The sequence below is a fragment of the Oncorhynchus kisutch genome, linkage group LG10 (genome assembly GCF_002021735.2).
Source record: "Oncorhynchus kisutch isolate 150728-3 linkage group LG10, Okis_V2, whole genome shotgun sequence".
NCBI lineage: Eukaryota > Metazoa > Chordata > Actinopteri > Salmoniformes > Salmonidae > Oncorhynchus > Oncorhynchus kisutch.
Window position 1 is genome coordinate 58,798,137 of NC_034183.2, and position 12,685 is coordinate 58,810,821.

General features: G+C 44.9%; 1 protein-coding gene across 3 annotated transcripts in view; it reads right to left on the reverse strand.

Annotated features, from left to right (window-relative positions):
• LOC116375874 (protein shisa-8-like) overlaps positions 1-12,685 on the reverse strand; it is a 95,329-nt gene that overhangs the window by 68,620 nt on the left and 14,024 nt on the right. The window lies entirely within an intron of this gene.

The following is a 12,685-nucleotide window of genomic DNA, read 5'->3' on the forward strand; positions in this document are numbered from 1 at the left end:
GTGCTGCCATCATTTCCTAATCTGTGTGATTTGATCACAATGAAAGCCCTCTTATATGTGATGTCCATTGGTGTGTAAAACAAACTCTTTAATCATAGTGTAGTATAGTACTGACCGCTGGAACTTTTTTAAGAAATCGGTTGAATTTAAATGGTACATGCCTGCTGACAGCTTAGCTGGCTAGACATGAGCCCCGGTCAGTACTGTTGTGATAGGAAAGAGGGTTAATATGTAGATCATGCTGACAGACTGAATGACAGCAGGGATAGACAAGGACTAAGTCCCGAGGCCGTGCTGATATACTGTCCCTCTGTTTTTCATGCTTTTCTTTTCACTTGTTGGGTTTCTTTCCAAAATGCCCTCCAGTCACCCATTCAGCAGTACACAAACATACACTCTACTCCTTAACTCATTACCACCAGTTAGTTGCCGTCTGTCTGGCTAGTCTTTCTTACTCATACCCTCTGTTTCATCCGCCTCCTACTTGGCTAAAGCATTTCTCTCTCTTTCTCATCCTCTCTCTGTTTTCTTTCTCTTGGGCGTTGCTGAGGGTGCTGTTATTGTGGAGTGCTGGTTGTTCAACCTTCTCAACACAGCTGTCAGCTATCTGAACCCGTATTCTAACCCCCCAGGACTGTCACATCTCCTAGCTAATGTAAAGATGTAAAGGGATGATGTGATTTGATGTGAGAACATTGCAATACTTTTAAGAAAAATTCCCAGAGCCCTCTCTTAGGCTCAGACATTACAAGGGCAAGGAAATGTTTAAACCACGATGGCAGCCAAGTGCCCTGGCGAATCCCATGCACAGATACATTCCCATGCACAGCCAATCGTGAACTGTCTTTTTTTTATCATAAGAACCTGTGAAAAGTGTTGGACAAGCCAGTGTTCCTCAAACACAATTCTCAGGGTTGACAGAACTACAGTATTTCTCTGGGTGTTGTTTCAAACATTACAAAGGAATGTTACAAAGGAAATTGTGTTCGATAGCTCTTCCAATTCTACTGCAGTGGTTAAATGTCAGCTACTTAGAAAATGTGATTTTATGGCTTTGTACATTTCAAAAAGCCCTTGTAGTTTGTCACCGAAGATGTTCATTGAGACATTAGTATGTTTAGACTCTCTCACTCTCTCTCTCACTCACACACTGTTCCACTTCGTTAAGAGAGGGGGCAACATTGTTTTCCAGATTCTATACATTACAGGGGTTATCTTGAGGTTGAGTCAGATAGGGCCACAGATGAGAGATTCATTTGCAGTTGAATTACTTCAAATGGATTGTGTGCTGTAATACAAGAAAGGAAATGAATCGATTAATGAATTAAAGATAACCATAAAGTTTGGTGCTCCCTCATCAGCAGTAGTGTGTCAGCAGAAAGGAGAAAAGTTATGTTGGGAAAGTTTAAGTTCGACCTGAGGGGCTTTACTGTATGAGGCAAGATCCCGGGAATTCTTGAGTCATAACGTTGCTATTTCCTTCATATGCTGGTTGGCCGGTCCTGATGATGATGACTTCTGTAGTACTGCAGTGTCTGAGGTTTTCACAGGGTTGACTTGTCAGTTGCTTTGAGGGGCATTTGAAGGGAACGAACACGTGAAAACATCGACAGGTGGAAACTCAGCACTTACTCGGCTGGTAAAATTCATAATGGTTACAAATCGAAAGAGCTTAAAGCCTCTGTGCAAATGTGTTTTTGGCGCACCAATTAAATATGGATGGTAATTACATCAAATGGATTTCACAATCTATCCATCATCTTCTCAACCAAGCGCAAATCTTGGCTGTTCGCAATCATTGATTATTCAGTGGTTTATAAAAGAAGATGATCTTAAATCATGTTCACACAGCATGTCAACTTAAGGGGAAACATGTTGCCCTTAATTAAACCATCACAATTCAGTAAAGTAATTATTACGATTGTCTTGTGTTAATTAGAGCTGTATAAGCCTGGAACCAGACGTTTGAAAGTCCCCCAACTAGGTTCTCACACTACATGAAGCTGTCCACACAGAGGGAGCACTACTGAAGCACCTAGAGGTCATGTGACGTGTGAAAATGACTACGATCATTGAAACACAGCTATTCTAGGAGAGGTGAGGCGAGGACTTGTTTACACCACAGACAACTCGATTGAATGTTTGAACAAAGGACATAGACTCAATTATTTAGAACGATTTTACACTGAGTTAAGTTTGTGAGATGCTTCACTCATTGATGGATGCTACAGTGTAGTGCACGCAGGTTTACAGACTGTAGTAAGGTCTGATACTCAAAGCTGGATTCCTCTGGTATTGTTCAAGCATGAATCAAATTATGCTAATGATAACTACTGTTGTGATTTCAACCATCTGTAGCTAATTGTTTAGTTTCTTGCTGATGCACTACACAATAACAAAGGCATGAGGCAACGCTACTTCGATTCCTTTTCTTAGATCAATTATATTAAATTATAAACGGCTCTGGGATCGGCATGAAGGTCCTGTTACTCTGAGAATTTATCATCACCCTAGTGGAGGCAGTGGGGGTTCAGGTTGGAGTTGAAGCCTGCCTATCTCCTCTGCACTCCCTGTGGCTGGTAAGGGTGAGGCCTTCCCATCTCCTCCGCACTCCCTGTGAGTGGTAAGGGTGAGGCCTGCCTATCTCCTCCGCACTCCCTGTGGATGGTAAGGGTGAGGCCTGCCTATCTCCTCCGCACTCCCTGTGGGTGGTAAGGGTGAGGCCTGCCTATCTCCTCCGCACTCCCTGTGGATGGTAAGGGTGAGGCCTGCCTATCTCCTCCGCACTCCCTGTGGGTGGTAAGGGTGAGGCCTGCCTATCTCCTCCGCACTCCCTGTGAGTGATAAGGGTGAGGCATGCCTATCTCCTCCGCACTCCCTGTGGATGGTAAGGGTGAGACCTCCCTAACTCCTCTCCACTCCCCATGGTTGGTAAGGGTGAGGCCTCTATCTCCTCTGCACTCCCTGTGGGTGGTAAGGGTGAGGCCTCCCTAACTCCTCTCCACTCCCCATGGGTGGTAAGGGTGAGGCCGGCCTATCTCCTCTGCACTCCCTGTGGGTGGTAAGGGTGAGGCCTCTATCTCCTCTGCACTCCCTGTGGGTGGTAAGGGTGAGGCCTCTATCTCCTCTGCACTCCCTGTGGGTGGTATGGGTGAGACCTCCCTAACTCCCCTGCACTCCCTGTGGGTGGTAAGGGTGAGGCCGGCCTATCTCCTCTGCACTCCCTGTGGGTGGTAAGGATGAGGCCTCTCTATCTCCTCTCCACTCCCTGTGGGTGGTAAGGGTGATTCCTGCCTATCTCCTCTGCACTCCCTGTGGGTGGTATGGGTGAGGCCTCTCTATCTCCTCTCCACTCCCTGTGGGTGGTAAGGACACAATCAAAGTGAGTGGTGTTGAGTATTAGTTCATTACCACCAGACAGCTGGAGCCCACTGAGCAGAAGAGGCCTGCTGTGACCCCCTGCAGTCCCAGCCAGAAGCCAGGGTGTCTCACTGTTTACCTCCAGCTGCTGTCCACTACTGTACAGTACAGTAAAATAGAATATACTTCAGATTTTATATTTTTGTTTATTGTCCTTTGAAGGCGTAAATTACAGAACACTTCTGCATGTTTATATCACCTTTACTGTCCACTGCTCTGGGGTTTGTTTGAAATCCTTTGTTCTTGACACTGTAGTGTCTGAATCACCACCACTGTCACACCAGGTTAGTGTGTTTTTATTTGCCTCTACCATCCACCACTAGCTATAGTGTTTGTTAATACACTTTGTCTTGTTTCTATGTGGGGTTTTATCTGTGGCACCCCACCTCGTGTTCAGTCCACCGGGGTTATTATGAGGACACCCCACTGAGTCACCCCCAAATCCCACTGAGGGTGTGCTGCCGAGGCTAAGTGTTGGTGGGGAACTTGAGCTACCAGAAAAGTTTCCCAAACAAAAAGATAAAATAAAGCCTCCAGCGCAGAAAACTAATTCTGGACTGCATGGTGCGACAATGGCTTGGTTCACATGATTTCACTCCCTAAGTGATTTGATTTGATTTGAAGTGCCATCATAGAGCCCAACAGCCAGCTTCACTCACCAGGCGTGAAAGTTTAGTCATTTTGTACACATTCCTCATGTGTAGCTCTGCTCTTTCTTTGTCTTGGTGTTCTAGGCTGACAGAACCAACAGCTCTCCCTAAACCCTGTCTCCCTTGATCAATAATTCAGGCTGTGTCACCCTGGTGCTCGCTAAGGGAGGGATGTAGTAGCAGAATTGACACCCTGTGTTTTGGGTACTGAGTCTCCCGCCCCTGGTGCTCAGAGTCAAGTACCCTCTCACCCAGGGAGGCTGACGCTATAGCTACCACTGCCAGATAGTGAGCCCCAGAAGTGTTAGTGCCTGCAGCTGCCTGCCACTGTCTCCCCTACTTTGGTATTGGACGCGACAGCTGCCAAATAGTGCCTCTTAGCATGGCTGTGTGACTATGCCAGGGTATGTTTATGTTTGTATTTGGGTGGGTGGGCATGACTGTGCTGTCTGCAGTGGCCTAGTTCCCTTCTGAGGAGTTGTGTGTGTGTGTGTGTGTGTGTGTGTGTGTGTGTGTGTGTGCACTGTATGTGAAATGTGTATAGTACATGTAGTTGCTGAAGCTACGTCTCCACAACACACACACACACACACAGCATTTGTTACACCCTTCATCATTCCTAGGATGAAAAGTAATTCCAGCACCTCATTCACATTCAACCATTGGATAGACTGGACTCTGGAGGAGCACCTCTTAGATCAAGCTAGGCTTTGGGCAAAGATGTCATGGGAGCTAGGGTTGAATATATTCCCTGTATCTTACCAATGTTCCATTCCGGGAATAAATCCCTTTTCTCCCAGGTAACCCGGTATTTTCAACCAAAACCGGAAGTGTTATATAGCATATAAATAGGCCTATGTCTGGATTTGATTACAATTTGATCGAAAATTCATGCCTGATTCTACCTGAGCCTGATGAGCCATACATTAAATTAGTTTAATGAGCACTACATTGACGACATTTAATGAGCCCAAAATAAATATGCCGTTAACCAATACATAGGCCTATGTGAACTACTGCTCATTATGCACGACAAAAAAACATAAAAGCCCATAGATAGCTAGCTGTATGCTCTCTTGGGTAAAAACTAGCTCCAGTAGGCTAGTCTTTTGGAGTGTGAACTGTATTACTCAAATCAAATCAAATCCAATATTACTGCACTATATCTTATTATACTGTATTATATGGACTGGAATTACGCACATCATTCAAACCATGATAAAGCAGGGAGAGAACATGCAATTCTGGTGCAGCACATCTGGCCTACAAAGTTACAATTATAGGCTAGCGAAAATGATTTAAATGTCTAAATATAACAGGGCCTATTTGTATAATTAGTAGGCTGACGCATATATGCCATTCATAATATTTCCCCTAATGTTATTAGCCTACTTCCTCTTTCTCTCTCTATTGTTACATCATTCCTTCATCTCTTTCAACAGTTAAATGAAATATGTTTAGTTGTCCTTATCGTCATCATTCTAATGACGTGCTTGAATAGTATGGGACTACAATTAAATGCAGAAGGCTTTCACTTCTATTCACAAAGATTGAATGGTTATGGGTCTGAATAAATAACTGCTATAGCCTACCGCCATCGTCTCATTCGCTCTTCTTTCAAACTATCCATGAATTCTATTGGCTAGTGTATTTAACATTCAGCTAACAAGAACTTGCGTCCCTCTTCGAATAGTCTATTGGTATAAGAAATGCAAAAAAATATAACGTCCAGCAAGCTCTTCTAGTATAGCTTTTCCTGCATGGGACTCCAAGAGCTAAGGAGTGTTTTTTTAAGGAGACAGACCAGCGGAGTTCAGGTGTGTGTGTATTGTGCAAGAGACAGAGGCTATAAGTTAGAAGCTTATTATGCATAGCCCATCATTAATTAGCTAAATAGAAGGCTAATGCTGCATTGAATGTATTACTTGAAAGAGGTAGGCTATATATAGGGCTATATATCAATCTACAACAGGATTATCTATTTTGGATGCAATTTGAATGGAGTTGATGGAGAGAGAATGCGAGAGAGAGTGCTCGCGTGTGCACTGATTTAAAAAGCAATGATATTTGCCTCCCGGGTGGCGCAGTGGTTAAGGGCGCTGTACTGCAGCGCCAGCTGTGCCATCAGAGTTCCTGGGTTCGCGCCCAGGCTCTGTCGTAACCGGCCACGACTGGGAGGTCCGTGGGGCGACGCACAATTGGCCTAGCGTCGCCCGAGTTAGGGAGGGCTTGGTCGGTAGGGGTGTCCTTGTCTCATCGCGCACCAGCGACTCCTGTGGCGGGCTGGGCGCAGTGTGCGCTAACCAAGGTGGCCAGGTGCACGGTGTTTCCTCCGGCACATTGGTGCGGCTGGCTTCCGGGTTGGATGTGCGCTGTGTTAAAGAAGCAGTGCGGCTTGGTTGGGTTGTGTATCGGAGGACGCATGACTTTCAACCTTCGTCTCTCCCGAGCCCATACGGGAGTTGTAGCGATGAGACAAGATAGTAGCTACTACAACAATTGGACACCACAAAATTGGGGAGAAAAAGGGGTCAAATAAAAATAAAAATAAAATAAAAAAGCAATGATATTTGAGTGTTTTAAAACTCTGCAGCTGCAAAACATTTTTTTTAAATCTTTACATTAAAAAAATAAGGTGACCCCCGAAAGCCAGCTAGAGATGGGTAAATTAGAAACGTATTCAGTTTTTATACTACTGTAGCATAGACTATGCTGCAGCAAATGAAGGCCTACCTGTCACAAGAAAAAAAGTGACCATGATGAGATGCTAGGTCTACATTGTGAACTGTGCTCAATATTGAGATGGGCTGTCCCAACCCTGAGTGTTGATGATTCATCATGCAGAGGCCGTAGAGAAGCCAGGTTTAGACATCACATATCATTTAAGTTCCATTTCACACATGCTTTTCATTAAAATAACTATTATAATTGACCTGTTTCTCGCAGTTATTTATCCCAGGAAAGGGGAGTGGTTTTGGGCAGTAAATCGTGGTAACCGGGTTCCTGCCATTCAACCCTAATAGGAGCTAATTAATGTCAACCACTGACTCCTACTCAAATGAATGTTGAGTCTTTAGGACACACAGACCCTCTCCCAGGGATACAGTCATCCCATGAGGACACACTAAGGTCCACATGGCCCTAATACTTTCCCTATCTAAGTGACGCCACAGACTGGCCGTCGTCTGACCATCATCCCCATGACAACCTGCCCCAGCACATAGCCTTATCGCTTCATGACCCATCATCAGCTCTATCACACACATCCATCTCCACTGTATGGACAAGCGATCAATGTTTCAGTCCCATGAAAACCCTGACAACTGTTTCAGTCCCATACCGGCCGTGTCATGCCTAAGATGTCACTGTATATTACCGACCTGCCACGGGGCTCAGGGTTTTCATGACTTAACAATAGCATCGTTCCATTCGCCATGTCAATGTAATGGCCTTGTAATAGCCTTCCGGCACGTTAGCGGGCGAGGCTAACGGACCTGTTTTTGACCGCAGGGACACATGGCATAATAGCCATTTGCTCTGTTGAGTGCTGTGGCTGTTTCCTGTTCCCTGTGTCCGGCCCGCCTGGTCCATCCCCATTTCGTAAATCCCATTTTAAAGCCGATTGTTATCAGTCTCCTGCATGGTATCAGCGCTCCTAAATGCTCTGTGGTGATTTATTACGCCTCCCACAGGGGAATCTCACGTATCTAATTAGTCATACTTCTGTCCTGACCCTTCTGCCATCAACACACAAACATATTCAAAATCCTATTTTCCATAACCCCTTAACCTAACCCGAACATTATCCCTAACGTTAATCCCTAATCCCTAAATTTTGAACCTATCTTTAACCCAAAGCCTAACTTTAACCCCAACCCTAATCCTAACCCTTAAGCTTACAACACACACACACACACACACACACACACACACACACACACACACACACACACACACACACACACACACACACACACACACACACACACACACACACACACACACACACACACACTCACACACACACACACACACACACACAGGTCACTCTATATAAGCTCATAGCTTACACACACACACACAGATGGGTATACCGCTCACAACACATAAGATCAAAGTATTCCAATGCATGTACAGAGTGAGGATACTCTCAGAATACAGAATGTCACAATGTTTATTCAAATACACCCACCCATATGAGTACACGTTCCTCTAAGCACTTTACCCAAAAGCCAAAATAAACACTTCAATGCTTTTCCCGAGCAAGAAAATAATCTCCTCCCCGCAGTGCAGAGTGAAATCAAATGATGTATTTTATGTGCTCACACATTCAGCCTAGCTGAGTGAAGGATGACTCCAACTTTCCGCCATTATTAATGCATGGGGGCTTGAATGGAGCCATGAGTCGTCTGCGGCTGGCCTTGTGGGACCGAAGCCAATGTCCGTCACTTCATGTCAGTCACTGCGCACTGAGTGTACTTTGGTGTTCGATAACGCTCTATTGGAAAATAAGAGACCTTAGACAGTGATTCACTGACAGCCAGGAGCTCGTCTGATTTGTGGATCTACTCAGTGAGCAACAGCAAACCAACAGAGACAGTGAGGGGTTGAAATATTGTTTCCTGGGGACAAACACTGTCATCCATCTTTTGAGGCTTAAATACAGAAACTGTACAGAGGAATCTATGCTAGGGCACAGCCATTATGGCTCTGGTGTGGACACTGTGTTAACTAACCTCCGGACGAGCTTCAATGCCATACAACTCTCCTTCCGTGGCCTCCAACTGCTCTTACATGCAAGTCAAACTAAATGCATGCTCTTCAACCGATCGCTGCCCACACTTGCCCGCCCGTCCAGCATCACTACTTTCTGACTTAGAATATGTGGACGACTACAAATACCTAGGTATCTAGTTAGACTGTAAACTCTCCTTCCAGACTCACATTAAGCATCTCCAAACCAAAATTAAATCTAGAATCGGCTTCTTATTTTGCAACAAAGCATCCCTCACTTATGCTGCCAAACAAACGTAAAACTGACCATCCTACCGATCCTCAACTTCGACCTTGTCATTTACAAAATATCCTCCAACACTCTACTCAACAAATTGGATGCAGTCTATCACATTGCCATCCGTTTTGTCACCAAAGCCCCATATACTACCCACCACTGCAGCCTATACGCTCTCGTTGGCTGGCCTTCGCTTCATACTCGTCGCCAAACCCACTGGCTCCAGGTCATCTACAAGTCTCTGTTAGGTAAAGCCCCACCTTATCTCAGCTCACTGGTCACCATAGCAGCACCCACCTGTAGCACGAGCTCCAGCAGGTATATCTCACTGGTCACCCCCAAAGCCAATTCTTCCTTTGGCCGCCTTTACTTTCAGTTCTCTGCTGCCAATGACTGGAACGAACTGCAAAAATCCCTGAAGCTGGAGACTCATATCTCCCTCACTAGCTTTAAGCACCAGCTGTCAGAGCAGCTCACAGATCACTGCACCTGTACATAGCCCATCCGACTACCTCATCCCCATACAGTATTTATTTATTTATCTTGCTCCTTTGAACCCCAGTGTCTCTACTTGCACATTCATCTTCTGCACGTCTACCATTCCAGTGTTTTAATTGCTATATTGTAATTACTTTGCCACCATGGCCTATTTATTGCCTTAACTCCCTTATCTTACCTCATTTGCACACACTGTATATAGACATTTTCTACTGTACTAGTGACTGCATGTTTGTTTATTCCATGTGTAACTCTGTGTTGTTGTATGTGTCGAACTGCTTTGCTTTATCTTGGCCAGGTCGCAGTTGTAAATGAGAACTTGTTCTCAACTGGCCTACCTGGTTAAATAAAGGTGTTCTCAACTTGCCTACCTGGTTAAATAAAGGTGTTCTCAACTTGTCTACCTTTTTAAATAAAGGTGAAACAATGTTTTTATTTTAATTTTATTTTAAAAACTGTACTCAGAGATGTAAACAGATGAATGACTTTTAAGGCCTCAATGCAGAAACTGGGTTTAAGCATGGACGCAGGTGCAAATCCATAATGGTTCCAGTGTGGAGCAGTCATGCACAATCTTCTATTTACCTTCTGTGGACACCAACCCGCTCACACATGCACACATGCACACACAAACACATGTGTTCATAATAATTGATTCTGTGTGCACTTCACACAAACATTGGCAATGTACCACTTACAAAAATACACCAGCCGGAGACCTATGAAGTCATTAATGCTAATGAATACACACACACACAGATGGGTATACCTCTCACAATACATAAGATCAGAGTATTCCCATGCATGTACAGAGTTAGGATACTCTCAGAATACAGAATGTCATGATTCTTATTCAAATACACCCACCCAAATACCAATATGAGGGGGAGAAATAGTGTAAGCATACAATGCAGGACAATATCCTATTGAGTATTACACTCACATCAAATTGTTGCTCTTCATTTTTCCTAATAGCAAAAACATGCCTTATCTGTACTACTCTTTCTACATGAGTGAATGTGTATCTACTGGGTGGGTCACATCAATGACTGTAATTTATCAACCTGTCCAACCTTCTCTCTCTCTCTCTCTCTCTCTCTCTCTCTCTCTCTCTCTCTCTCTCTCTCTCTATCTCTCTCTCTCTCCACTCTCTCTCTCTCTCTCTCTCTCTCTCTCTCTCTCTCTCTCTCTCTCCACACTCTCTCTCTCTCTCCACACTCTCTTTCTCTCTCCACACTCTGGTCTTCCATGCAGTCCTTGAGCTATGTTCACTGACTGTATCGGTATGCTACAGTCATTCAGCAATTAAATTGAGTATCCGTCCTCTGTGACTCCATTCCCCTCATAGTGACTGATTGGCATGGCAATAATATTCATGCCTTGACAAATGAGTTTAAAGAGACAATAACAGAACGCCACAGGAGAGAAAATGTAGCCATGAAAAATGAACATCCACCAGTAACCTCTGATAAAATGCCAATTAACCTCTATCTCCCTCTATAGTTAATCTCCATGTTCCCACAGACCCTCCCTCTCTCTCCCTTTCTCATGCTCTCTCTCTCCCTCCTTCCCTGTTACGTGTGCTGTTTAGCTGCGCTCAGCTTCACCTGTCAGCTTGGATCAGGGCTCTGGAGCAGCAACATGACAAACTGGCCTCTGATTCACACACACACACACACACACACACACACACACACACACACACACACACACACACACACACACACACACACACACACACACACACACACACACACACACACACACACACACACACACGCACATACACACATGCACACACGCACACGCACACACACACACACACACACACAGAGGACATTCTTGGTCAACGCTCACTCACAGACAAACACACACTCACAGATTTGGCATTTTATACACAGAAACATACACTGGCTTAAAAGGTTGTCCATTTCTACAGAGGCACACGGAGACATAGTTTTAGACAGATGTGGAGGCAAACTGTAGCATCTTTAAAGAGTTAGACATTCGCGTACCTGCATTCCTACATTTTGCGCACATATTTTGTGTACTGGCATCTACTGTATACTGTAAAACATACATTTAACAAGCAACGCTTAAAGTCAAGATGTGTGAAGGCAGCCGGCACATTTCTTTCTATGGCAGGCATGGCCACTCACAGCCAGGAGATCATAAAGCAATCACGTTAGTGTTTTAAAACGCTAATATATGCAATATCCTGCTAATGGGGCTGAACCAGCTTTACTGTACTCCCCCACTCACTCTGTCTGTTTGTGTCAAATATCCCAGAGCACACCCCTTCCTCTATATCTATCTCTCTCTCTCTGTCCTTCTCTCTCTCTCTCTCTCTCTCTCTCTGCCATTCCCTTTTCATCTCCTTGTCCCTCTCTTTCTCACTCCATCTCTTTCATATTATCCCTCGTTCTTTCATTTCTTATCTTTCTCTCTCCTTCCTTTCTCTCTGCCTCTCTTCCTCTAAGTGATGACTGTCCCACCTGCTAAGCCGTTGATAATGTATCCCGTCATTAAGGGGATTTATGGCTAGTCCCTCCAGGAGCATGCTGACAGCTCCCACTCACAATCAATACTCCTTTATGCAGTCTTCTCGCTGGGCTGTCCCGCTGTTTACCCAAACACAACTCTGCGTAGCCAGGGTCAGCTCACACATCCTCTCACACCCACACCCCAAATATTCAACCAAACGCACAGAAACACACTTACAGACGGCTAAACCAAACTGGGCCGAGGCCGGTCCAGCCAAGCCAGACAGAGTCATTTGGGCCAACGGTCCCCAAGCTCATAAAGAGGTGGCCAGCCCAGCGTGTCACGACGGCACAGACAGCACATACACAATTGTCAAGTGCTCTGCGTCACACGGAGCGAGGGATCACGGTTAGAGCAGTGGTTAAATAAAACAGCACCGCTGGCAGAGGAGCAGTTCATATGCTTGGTCTAGTGACCTGCTATAATGCAGAGCATCCATCTGTTTGCTGAGGAGACCTGGTGTATTTGTATTTTTGGTGTGTGTGCGTGCGTGCGCTTTAATAATGTGCTCGTGACGACTGTGTACGCAAGTTGTCCAGTGATTTAGTGTTAAGTGTGTTTT